Consider the following 12337-nt stretch of genomic DNA (forward strand, 5'->3'; position numbering starts at 1 on the left):
AGACTGCTTTGTGAAATCAAATGTATTTCCTGCCTTCTTCTTTCCTCTGGACTCTTACCACCAGCCTATTTATAGCCCAGGAAAGGAAAAAGCACCGCTGGAGGCAGGAAAACTAAGTCCAGAAAGAATAGGAGGAAGTGTGCCTGCCATTTAGCCAAACAACCTTTAATTCATTGAGCTCAAAGCTTAGCGGCTTCGCTGTTGTCGTGAGGCATAAACAGCTTGCAAATTAGAATTTTTTTCTCTCCCCACGTTTGCATTGCATTTGGACAATGGAGATGAAGGCAGCATTTTAGAAGAGAGAACAGAAATCTCTAGGTGTTTAGACACGTGAAAGAGGAACTGGTGAGGGGTTGGTGAAGCAGACCGGAGAGGATGAGCTGGAAATGATTCCGTGCCTGCGATTTAAGGTAAGCGTTCTTTTCAAGAGTCTGCTGTTGTGTCTGCATACATATCAGGTGCTATGGAGGTTAGCCCTGGATGGTGTGTATAATTTGAGGGCAGAGTCTCTTGACGAGCTCATGAGCTTTGCTTTTATCGCTGAAGAAATGGGGAAATTTCTTTCAGCCTTAGTTGTGACATCTTCAGTTTTTAACAATAATATTTTTAAATAGTTGTTTCTTTAAAATAGTTTTGTCTCCACTAAGTTTTCTTTGGTTTCTTTGTCACCAGAGGATTAAATAGTATAAATAACCTCACTGAAGGTCATTTTTGAAAAATCATTTCTTGATATTTGTCTGTTTTTCTATCCTTTTCAAAGTACCTATTAATATTCCACATACCAATTTTTGAATCAATACTGGTTTTAGAATACATTGAACAGAGAGGCCCTCAAGAAAAGTGGTCTATTTTAGAAAAGTTATTTTAACTAAAATTTAAATTTTGTATAACATTCAGCGAAGATTGAATTTTTTAATGCAAAGCTTTTCCTAAACATGAATTTTCAGACTAAGGAAAACCCTCTAGAAGCATAAAACAAACCAGCACTTAACAGCTCCAGTGATAGAGACTGTTCACAATAATTACTTACATTTAAATTATTATTTCAAAATATTCATTCAACATATATTTTCTGAGTGACCTGAAAAATTGTTCCTGGGTTTGGAAGTCGAAAGGTCAAAAGGGAATGGATTATATCCAAGAGCAGCTGATGCCGCCCACAAAAACTTGGAAAGCTCCTAGGGACATTCCAACTCTTTTAACATTTTTTTGCCATCACACAAGTACGTTTGTTTAGATGATCCACTGTATTTGCATCCCCCACTGATTATATTCACATTTGTGTCCTGGAAAAACTTGATTAATGTTTCTATGATGTCAAACAAAGGAATAAGGTTCTGGTGGTTTATTGAAAAGGAAAAGCAGAAGGAAATGTGTTGCTGTTATTTTGGTTTATCCCCGTTTGAGATTGGTATGTTTAGAATCTGTCTTAAGAAGATAGCAAAACTGGAAGCCAGAAAAGCTGAGCCAGCCAGATTGAGACTAATGCAGGAGGCCAAGGCTGAGTTCTGTCTCGATGTGGATTTTATTGCCTGTTCTCCTTCCTGGAAGAATTTAAGGGTTATTTTCTTCTGATTAGAAAATTATAATTCATTCCATGGAAATAGCAAAGTATAATATCCTTGAGTAGAAAGAGCAATATTTCTTAGTTAAAGCTAGGTAGTAAAAAATAGAGGGAAATAAAATTAATCTGGACAAATATGATGAGTCTGAAGAAACAGAACAAACTCTTAGCCCTTGTTTCCAGGACTCTCTAATTCTGCAAAGTCCTGAATTCAGTACTGAATCCATTTTATTATTTCCGCAAAATAAAGTCTAAGGTAACCTAATTAATTGCCATTCCATGTGGGTCTAGTGAGAGAAACACTGCTTACAGTGATTCTGATTTCTCTGTGTATGTTGAACTTTTTCCTCTTGCAATTTCAAAACAGCATTCTCATTTGTTGTATTCGTATGTTTACATTATGAGAATAAAATTGTTATAAACACTGTTGAAGGCTTAAATAATAAAACTATGAGCTATGTATTTTATTCTAAGAATATGTATCTTTTCCAATTTTAAAAGTTCTGTTTTTGGTCATTAGTTTCTGGATGCCCATAGATGCTTATAAATGTATCCATGAAGTGCCAGTTATTTAAAATAGATTTCTTGAGAATCGCTTAATAGTTTTACAGTTTTCTAGATGTATTCTCAAGTTCCTGAGATTATAGTACATTATTGTTGTTGTTGTTTACTCACTAAGTCATGTCCCACTGCGACCACATGGACTGTAATCTACAAAACTCTGTTCCTGGGATTTCCCGGACAAGAATACTGGAGCGGGTTGCCATTTTCTTCTCCAGGGAATCTTCCCTACCCGGGGATTGAACTCGCATCTCCTGCACTGTGGGCAGATTCTTTACTGCTGAGCCACCAGGGAAGCCCATAGTATATTACTAGAGTTAGCTAATTTTGAAAAATAAAAAAAATAAAAAAAAACAAAAGCAACTTTTTTAGCTTCTCTATTAATTAAAAGCATTTACTTCTTGGCTTCCAGCATAACTCCTACAACTACTATGTGCTTACAGGTTACACAGTACAGCCGCCACTTGACACTCATTGAAATATAAATGACATCAGATTGCTGAAGAGGTAGAGTGCAGTTTAAAGAAATATAGATTTCACAAAACCTACAATTTGTAATCCACAACTTGTAGGATGTATTGAAGGAGGACATGGGGAGAAGCGTCCCACGCCAGGCAGCCATACCCACCTGGCCTGATGCTGTGGGAGCAAGGGGAGCTACAAATTGATTTTCATGGGTCTATGAGCACCTTAAATCCAGATCAGTGACCTCTGGAGGTTCTTTTTCTCCTATACTCTTATCCCTTCACATCCTATATTACAGATCAGCAGTAACACCACCAAAGCATATTTATTAAGTTCTTCTACTTATAATCTCTACCTTTGATAAACTCAACATTAACGTGGAGAGTTGGAATTATACAGAACACAAGGCATCCTATATATGGAACCAAATGAATGATGTGGATGATTACAAGTTCTGATCCTGGCAGGCTTCTTGGAGGGAAGAAATTGAGCTCAGACTTGAAGGGCAGATCTAATGGGTATGGCTAGAGATAAAAGCCTCCAAGATAAGAATGGAACCGTGTGCATGGGAAGGGAGAGAAGAGTACTTGGGTTGCCAAATGAAATACAGGATTCCCACTGAAATGTGAATTTCAGATAAACGACATATACTTTTCCTAGTAAGAGTATGTGCATGAGGTCTGTTGATTGAGATATACAAAATATATTTGTTGTAGATCTGGTTCACATTTAACTGGGAGTCCTGTGTTTTTTATTTCCAAATCTGGTCACCCTACCAGGGAACTCTGTGTCAAGCAGCTTGATAGAAGCAGAAGCAATGCACATATGGAAAAAGTGAAAAGTGTCTGGAGGAGATTGAGGTCAGACTGCGGTGGGACAATAACGCTAGACTAAGGAATTTAGAATCTAATTTGAAGACACTGAGGAGACACTGAGGGTTTTGAAATGGGAAATGACATCAATAAGATCTGGTCATTCAAGGCAGGACCTGCTGGGGCAGAGAGAACAGCTCACCGAGGTCTGGGTGTTGGTGACAAATGAGAGAAAGAAACCAGTCAGATGAAGACACGTTAGAGAACAAATCCACGTGTCTTGTAAACTAATTGGGTATGGATCTGGGAGGAGAGGAAGTGTTAGAAAGGATATTATGTTTAATTTAGAGTCTATTCAGAGAAATAGTCAGAGATAGCAGCAGGTCAGGGAATTGGTGAGGGAGGCAAGGATTTTGGTCTCAGACATATTAAATTTGAGGCAATGATGGGATAATCAGGTAGAAATAGATAATCAGGTAGAAACACTGGAAATGGGAAATAGCTTAGGAGAAAGGTAAAGCCTGCAAAGATTGATAAAGCCAACACTGATGGAGATTTTCTTTATGCCAAGCTTTTTTTTTTTTTTAATATCCATTCTCTATGTAATGCTCACAACTACCTATGAGCAGATTCCACTGCCAGCCACATTGTACAAATGAGAACACTGAGGCTCAGAGAGGTTAAGTGACTTGTCCACGATTGCCTTGTTAGAGACAGAAAATGGAACCCAGGTGTCCATATGCCCAAAGCCATGTTCCTGCTCATTCCCATGGAGAATGTTGAATACCTTCTGTGGATTCACTTCCTCCGTCTACAAAGATCTAAAGGCACAGTTGTTCATGCTGTAACCCAAATCTTATTTTTTTAATTTATTTATTTATTTTAATTGGAGGACAGTCATTTCACAACACTGTGGTGGCCCCTGCCACACATCAACACGGACCAACTAGATGCCTGGTCTTTGTACCTCACTGTGGTAGCCCTCAGAATTCTGCACCTTTTAATCTCTCTGAGGAAAAGGGACTAGTTTATACACAGAAAACTTCCCATTTATTTATTTGTATATTTATTATGCAAATTGTTTTTCCCTTCAGCGCCTTGTTTTTAGATTGTTCCTCGGTTATTTGGTGAAAAAAAAATTACCACGAAGAGAAAACAGGACCAAGGGTGTTGAACTCCTCTCCCTGTCTCTGGCTGCCCTCTAGTGGCAGAACCAGGTTACAACGCTTAGCTCCGGTCTGGGAATGTGCTGCTGCTACTGCTGCTAAGTCGCTTCAGTCGTGTCCTACTGTGTGCGACCCCATAGACGGCAGCCCACCAGGCTCCCCCGTCCCTGGGATTCTCCAGACAAGAACGCTGGAGTGGGTTGCCATTTCCTTCTCCAATGCATGAAAGTGAAAAGTGAAAGTGAAGTCGCTCAGTCGTGTCCGACTCTTTGCGACCCCATGGACTGCAGCCTACAAGGCTCCTCCGTCCGTGGGATTTGCCAGGCAAGAGTAGGGGTGGGATGTCATTGCCTTCTCCGCTGGGAACCTTAGTTCCTTAGGAAACCAAGTCAGAGTCAGCAGAAACATCTGTGGGCTCCTAAAAGGTTTGGAGTCTAGTTGTGCTAAGAGATTCTGGAAATGGACTTCATAGAGTATACTTACACCGTTCCAGATGGCTGGCTTGAAGGGTATCCCGTTCTGGATTTATTAAACTTGGTAATCATTAAAGGTATTTCACTTATTTATCCTGTTAGGAAAGTAAAAGCTGAAAGTCTCTCAGCCATGTCTGACTCGTTGAGACTCCATTGACTGTAGCCTGCGGGGCTCCTCTGTCCATGACATTCTCCAGGCCAGAATACTGGAGTGTGTCGCCATCCCCTTTTCCAGAGGATCTTCCCAACCCGGGGATCCAATCAGGGTCTCCTGCATTGCAGGCAGATTCTTTACCATCTGAGCCACCATCAAGTTTGGTTATGAAATTTTTAATACGCAATTGTGCCTTGATTGTTAAGAAAATTTCCTAGACTTATTATTCTAAATGTTTATTTAAAAATACACCATATATTTTCTCTTAAAATATAGTCTATCTTTTAGGAATGTATCCTAAGGAAATATTCATATATTGAGACCAAAATGTATGTAAAAGAAAGTTTGTCTACTTGAAACAGATAAGTTTTGGAAAATATACAAAGTTAGGGAATTGACAAATAATAGTCCACAATATGGAATTACAAATAGCCATTAAATTACATTAAAATATTTAATGGCAACAGTAACTGTTTGTAGTAAATGTATATATGAAAAAAGAAAAGACAAAAATGTTATATTCGTGGCATGATCCCATTTTCTTACAAATTACAAGTGTATATATGAAAAAGAATTAAGAACTAAAAATCTATATACTAAACTGTTAGCAGTAAGAATCTCTGGTCAGTGGGGGTAATGGTGATTTTTATTTTCTGCTTTCTCTCTGGGATAAGCACGCACTACTTTTATAATCAGGTATGAAAACCAATATGTTTTGAAACAGTGGAGAACTAAGTCCCGATGCTCTAATTTCTTGCTTTCATGACTGACAATCAGGTTTGTGCTAATTCAGCCCCATTTAGGCTTCTCTGCCCAGTAAGGAGCTGTATCCTGTTTGTGACAGCATAATTCATTGTAATGGAAAAGATTATGATGCACTAGTCTGGTCTATGACTTCACTGTATTCACTGGCAACAGGAAACACAGACAGACACTTGTTTTTTTTTTCCATAATTGTTTTAGCAATAATTGACAATTGGAGGAAATGAATGGCAGAAAACAATTATGGGCAGACAAGACGGTCAGCAGATCAGACTGGGAAATGCAATGGAGCCCGTCTTAGTTCTATTCGTGCAACAATTTCAGAACATTATAAAGATATTATTGTTTTGTTTTCAACCTACTTCTGAAATCACTATTGTTTTTAGTAGCAGTTACACAACTCCTTGCTGGCAGCAATAACCCCCAATGTGTTTTAAATTCAGTTAACTGGTAATTGCACGTCAGGGATTTGGGACTGAATTTTTTTATCTATGTTGATGTTCAGGATCAGTGTGAACTTCTCAGTGTGCACCATGTGTCCGGTTATAGTACTGCTACAATAATAACCAGCCCCCTGTTGCCCATACACAGGGTCTGAAAAGCTTTATTTTCCAGTAAAATTTAGAAAATCAAGTTCTTGTTTCTATTTTCTGTGAAAAGATCGCTTGTCTTTGTTTTAGCAGCAATGGTGAGGGAAACAACAAAAAGTCAAAACAAATGAATTCATGATTCACTGTCTTGTTTCCGTGCTGTGAAATGAGTACGATTAACAGCGACTGAGATGAAAATGGATGTGTTATCAACTGGGAAAGAGCTTAAGTAAGGCAGGTATTACATACACCGCAGTGACATTTCTCTCAACCAGTGGCTCCTGTAGCTAGACATGACTTAACTGTCCTGCTGGGTATTATTAAATGTTTGGATGTAAAAACTAAACACGAAGGAGCTGCTTTAACCTTTACTCCTTTACTGTTCTCCTCTGATTACTCTGATTTGGAGTAAAATTCTGCAGCAACTCTGACCTCCAGTCTGAAAGGCCAATTATTGGCCATGTGACTTAATGAGGAAGCCTCTAGACCAAACACTGTCCACTAGAAATATAAAGTGAGCCACAAGTGTGGGCCACGTGTGTCAGTTTATATTTTCTAGTGGCCACATTAAGAACTTACATAGTCAGGTCAAAATTAATTTTAGGAATCTCGTTTGTTGAACCCATTATATCCAAAACATTATCATTTTGACTTGCAATCAATATAAAAGATTAGTAACGAGACATCTTACCTTCTTCTTCTTTGCTACTAAGTCTGTGAAATCCAGGGTGTATTTCATGCTTGCCACCACTCTCGGTTCAGATGGGCCTTATTTCATGTGCTCAGTGGCTTCAGGTGCCCTGTGGCTACTGTATGTAGTGGGCAGTGCGAATCTCAACAGCAGAGCTTCCATGGCTTCATAAATGGCATGTGAATTTTGGACTGTGAGATTCCGCTATCTGTTCAGGACTCATGGTCTTCTCCATTCTGATGCACTCATTAGGCCAATCTTACATGTATCAGCTAAAACTGAATAACTGAAAAGCAAGCAAAGGATTGACAGTTTCTGAGTTTTGTCCTCTTAGAACAATCCAACTGCTTGTTGCATCAGCTGGAATGCTGCGTAACTATGGATTCCTCAATTGAGAATAAGGGTGAGAGGTTTTAAAAAACTCTCAGACTTTGAAATCTGGATTATGTGATTATAAGGAACTTTATTTTATCATGATGTTTCCAAGTGAATTTAGGCATGCGAACAGATGACATTACACAGCTTAAACTTCTAGAAATCATTATAGATATTAATAATGTGTACAACAGTACAAAGGAAGAAATCTTTAGCAGTTCTCATACGCACACATACACAGACTTCTACCATTGTGACCATTTCTGATGTCTTTTATGCATTCTGCATTGTCCTATTTGAAGGGGAGGAAGTATGCTTAAATAATCTTGTATAGCTACTATGCCCTGGGGACTCTCATGCCAGTCAGCTGGAGTGATAAAGATAGCTCTGTGTGCTAAGTATGGAGATGCAAAAATAGAACTGATGGAAGTGGATAAAACTAAAAGACATTGTAGTTTCTTAAGGCCCCGCCAACGTCAGAGACCTGGAAACAAGGCCTTCTGAAGTCCTGGCAAGGAGTCACAGTCAACTGAAACAATCATATTTTAGGTTCATTGCTTATTCCATGAAGGTTTGGTTATGGAGCTAGATTTAAAACAATCAGAAAATTCTAAAATCATGATAAAGGTTAAAGACATTTAAAATATAAATAGTAACCATCCATTGCATGATATATAAATCAGAAGTGTTTCAAAAGCATGTTTTTTAAGAATGTTCTTGGTTCCCTGAATTGACTTTCCATTTTTCCTAAAGAAACAAAGTTATAAAGAGTGATTGGTATGTGCACCTAAAATATCATATGCTTACAGTGAAATCATTACAATGTATTTAGAATGTACTACATTAAATTACTTTGCTTTAATTATAATTTATTATAAATGTGCATTATTACTCCAATGCATTTACAATGAAATATAATTAGTGACATTTTGTTTTACATTAGTACAGTATACCATACAGCACTATGTTGATAATTATATTAATACATTAATAATATATTAATAATTAACCCAAACAGGGCTTTCCAGGTGGCACTAGTGGTAAAGAACCCGCCTGTCGATGCAGGAGACATAAGAGATGTAGGTTCGATCCCTGGGTCAGGAAGACCTGCTGGAGAAGGACATGGCAGCCCACTCCAGTGTTCTTGCCTGGAGAATCCCATGGACAGAGGAACCTGGTGGGCTACAGTCAGTAGGGTTGCAAAGAGTCGGGCATGACTAAAGCAACTTAGCATGCAAACAGAAAAATAGTATATCAAATCAATTTACAATCTCCATCTACTCAAAGCAAAAGCACTGACGGAGAATCTAGAAAGTGCCGGGTGTTCTGTCAGGTACCAGGACAAGCATAAAAGATAAATTGTATTTATTTTGTTTGTCATTGTCAGTGGGACAGAAGCTTCACTAGAGAAGAATGAGGAAATAGATGGAATTCTTTCCTATGGGGACAGCCTTGTTATCTGCGTTAGTCCTAGGTGGAGAAGACCTTTTCATTTCTGTGTCTAATTTTAACTTCTTAACTTTGGATTTGCCTGTTTTTTTCTTTTTTTCCATCCTTAGGACCAAGTACCTCTCTTCAGGGTGTAGCCACAATTAGGAGCTTTTTCGATTCCCATATAGGGCGTGATTTTCCTAAGTCGCATTTGGCAGAGAGGTAGAAGAGACGAAGGTGAGAGAAAGGTTGTGGTGAAAGAGAACACGGGGCCACATGAGAAAGAGCGTTCGCCAAACTGGCTCGGTTCTGCTTGCGGGGGGTGGTGGGGGCAGGAAGGCAGGGCACAGGGGAACCAGGATTTGGATCATTCTGTGAATTTTCCTCTGCAGCTTCCAGAAGGGGAAAAGGAGGGGTGGAGGCCTGTGCAACTGACCTTTGCGTGTAGAGCGTACTTTCCAAGCCAGGGTTTTGTATCTTGGTGAGCGCCATTAACTGTTGCATTCTGTAGTACAGCCATTGCTTTTGCTCTTCACTAGTAAATGAGAAGCAGGTGCAAGGTCAGGTATTAACTGGCCTTTAGGCGAAATCAAGAAGCCTGGGGCGAGTGGGGCCACTGATTGAGCTCACAAACCAGCAAGAGAATTCAGGGACGTACAGGTGAGTTGAGACTACCCCGTTCCTCCCTTCCCGTCACCACTGCTCCTGTGTTTGCGCCTTTCCCCTTATTCAAGGGCTCACTCCAGGGGACTGCCCTGGCAGTCCAGCGGTTAAGGCTTCGCCTTCCGACGCGGGGTGCAGGCTTGATTCCTGGTCGGGGAGCTAAGATCTCACATGCCTAGGGGCCAAGAAACCGAAACATAAGCAACAGAGCAATATTATAACTAATTCAATAAAGACTTTAAAAATGCTCCACATCAAAAAAAAAAGTATTTAAAAAAAGTGGGTGGGGGGACTCATTTGAGCTGACTTCCTTTCCTCAGAGTCTCCTATCCACAGGGGATTGGTTGCAAGACCCCTCTGAGGTACCTCAAGTCCTTTATGTAAAATGGCATAGAGTTTGCATTTAATGTAAACATCCTCTACTTTAAATCAACACCTCCAGATCTTGTAATACCTAATACAGTGGGTGTGCTGGGGAAGTAGTTGTTGGTTTGTGACAAATTCAAGTTTTGCTCTTTGGAGCCTTCTGAAAAAGTTTTTTTGAACCCACAGATACAGCATAACTGACTGACTATAATCTGTCTTGGGGGTTGTTGTGACTTTATTGAATTAACAGTTGTTAAGTAGAACCCCAGGTGTAGGATGGTAAGCAAAACACAAGACTATAAGAGAAACTGAAATAGGTTTATCATCAAGATGTACATGGCAGGCCTGAAGGAAGGGGTCAAGGAAGGGGGCAGGCTCATGACCTAGGGCACAAGCTTTTATTAAGGTGGAGTCCGTGGGTGGACTGCTTTGAGGTTCCTGAGCTAAGCTCAGTCCAAACCCCAAAGGCAGGATTTTGGTAAGTTCCACGGGGTGTCTTAACTTAGTGACACGGGGGAAGGCTCTTGGAGGTTGGGGAGACTGTTGATCACAGGGGTTATTGGGGAAGTCATATGGGCTTCCTTGATAGCTCAGTTGGTAAAGAATCCACCTGCAATGCAGGAGACCCTGGTTCGATTCCTGGCTTGGGAAGATCCGCTGGAGAAGGGATAGGCAATCCACTCCAGTATTCTTGGGCTTCTCTTGTGGCTCAGCTGGTAAAGAATCCACCTGCAATGCAGGAGACCTGGGTTCAATCCTTGGGTTGGGAAGATCCCCTGGAGAAGGGAAAGGCTACCCACTCCAGTATTCTGGCTTGGAGAATTCCATGGACTATATAGCCCATGGGGTCAAAAAGAGTCAGACACGACTGAGCGACTTTCACACTTACCAGGAAGTTACATTTGCCTGTGGCTCTTTTGGCTGTCTTCTAGGGCACACCCTTGCGTGGGGGGCTAGTGTGAATTTAAGGCACTCTGCGGGCCTCTTTAGCCAAACAAAATGGATGCCAAGGCAGCAATACCATGGAGTAGCTTAGGTGAACACTTGGCAGAGGACAACACACTGCCTGGGATCTTAGCCAAGTTACAATGAACATAAGCTACATTGGTTGTAAGAAAAAAATATACCTCACAGAAGCACAAGAAATGAAGCTGAGGCTGCCAGGGGCCTCCACCCAGAAACCAGCTGACCAGGGGCCTGGGACCCGACAGGAGAGCTTGACGGTTCCAAACTTCCAGTCCTTCTGGGAGGTTCTGCTTCTCTCTCCCTCTGTCTCTCTCTCTGACTCTCTCTCTCTCTCTTTCCAGCTTTCCCTGTCTCACCAAGCACAGGGAGAAAGAGGATGTCCATCTGTGTGAATGTCCTTTGAATGTTCAAGCGCTGGTAGTTCTAAATTCCAGACTCTCTTGTAAAAAAATCTGATGATCCGACTGGCCTATACTTGCCTCAGGTGTCAATCCCTTCTCTAGTCATTTATGGCCTTGGGAGTGGAGGTCACTAGACTAATCCTGCGGATGGGGGCAGTTTTCAGCAAAAAGGGGCTTGAGCTGGTATGCCCCAAAGCTGTTACACCCCTGGCATTGAGGTGTAACAGGGCTCTTGACTTTTTTCTGACCTCTCTCTCTCTCAGGCCCTAACCAATGTGTCTCCTAATTTTCCGTGAAATTGCCATGTGTTTTCCCTCTCTGTAGACTTTCCTGTGCTGACCTGGCCAGTTAGGGTTATGCCACCCCTCTCCTTTCTCTCAATCCAAAGTGTCTGTTTCCAGACGCTGCACAGAATCGCTCACTTTGATAAAACTATTACCAGTCTTCTGTGACCTCGCTCACTTTCAAAATACTGTAACACACGGTCTATTGTCTAATATATTTAATCACATGATGTTTACTGGTATTTCTTTCGCTTATTCAGCTATTATTTGACTTTATAGTTAACTTTCCAGGAATTTGTTCTCTCTTCAAGCTAATTATGAATTCCTTGAGGTATGAGCCATGTTTTGTTTTTCCTTTCCTAAAACTCCCTCTGGAGTAGGTCAGTGTTCCGAGAAGCACAATTCACAGTAGCCAAAAGAGTGGAAACAACTCAAGAGTCCACCAACAGATGAATGGATAAACATATAATGGTATAAATGTTTGATGGAATATTCTTCAGCCATAGGAAGGAATCAAGTTCTGTATATACTACAATATGGATGTATGTTGAAAAAAAATATGCTAAGTGAAATAATCCAGACACAAAAGGAGAAATATCATATAATTTCACTT

General features: G+C 40.4%; 1 protein-coding gene across 2 annotated transcripts in view; it reads left to right on the top strand.

Moving 5' to 3' along the window:
• Window positions 1–113: 113 nt before the first annotated feature.
• The window catches only part of RASGRP3 (RAS guanyl releasing protein 3 (calcium and DAG-regulated)), a 118173-nt gene continuing 105949 nt past the window's right edge, over window positions 114–12337 (top strand). For both annotated transcript variants that reach the window (XM_010829836.1, XM_010829835.1), the window contains exon 1: window positions 114–410. The gene's annotated coding sequence lies outside the window, so the exon portion shown is untranslated. The remainder of the gene's footprint in view (window positions 411–12337) is intronic.

Source organism: Bison bison, unplaced genomic scaffold (assembly GCF_000754665.1).
Source record: "Bison bison bison isolate TAMUID 2011002044 unplaced genomic scaffold, Bison_UMD1.0 scf7180017864508, whole genome shotgun sequence".
Classification (NCBI taxonomy): Eukaryota; Metazoa; Chordata; class Mammalia; order Artiodactyla; family Bovidae; genus Bison; species Bison bison.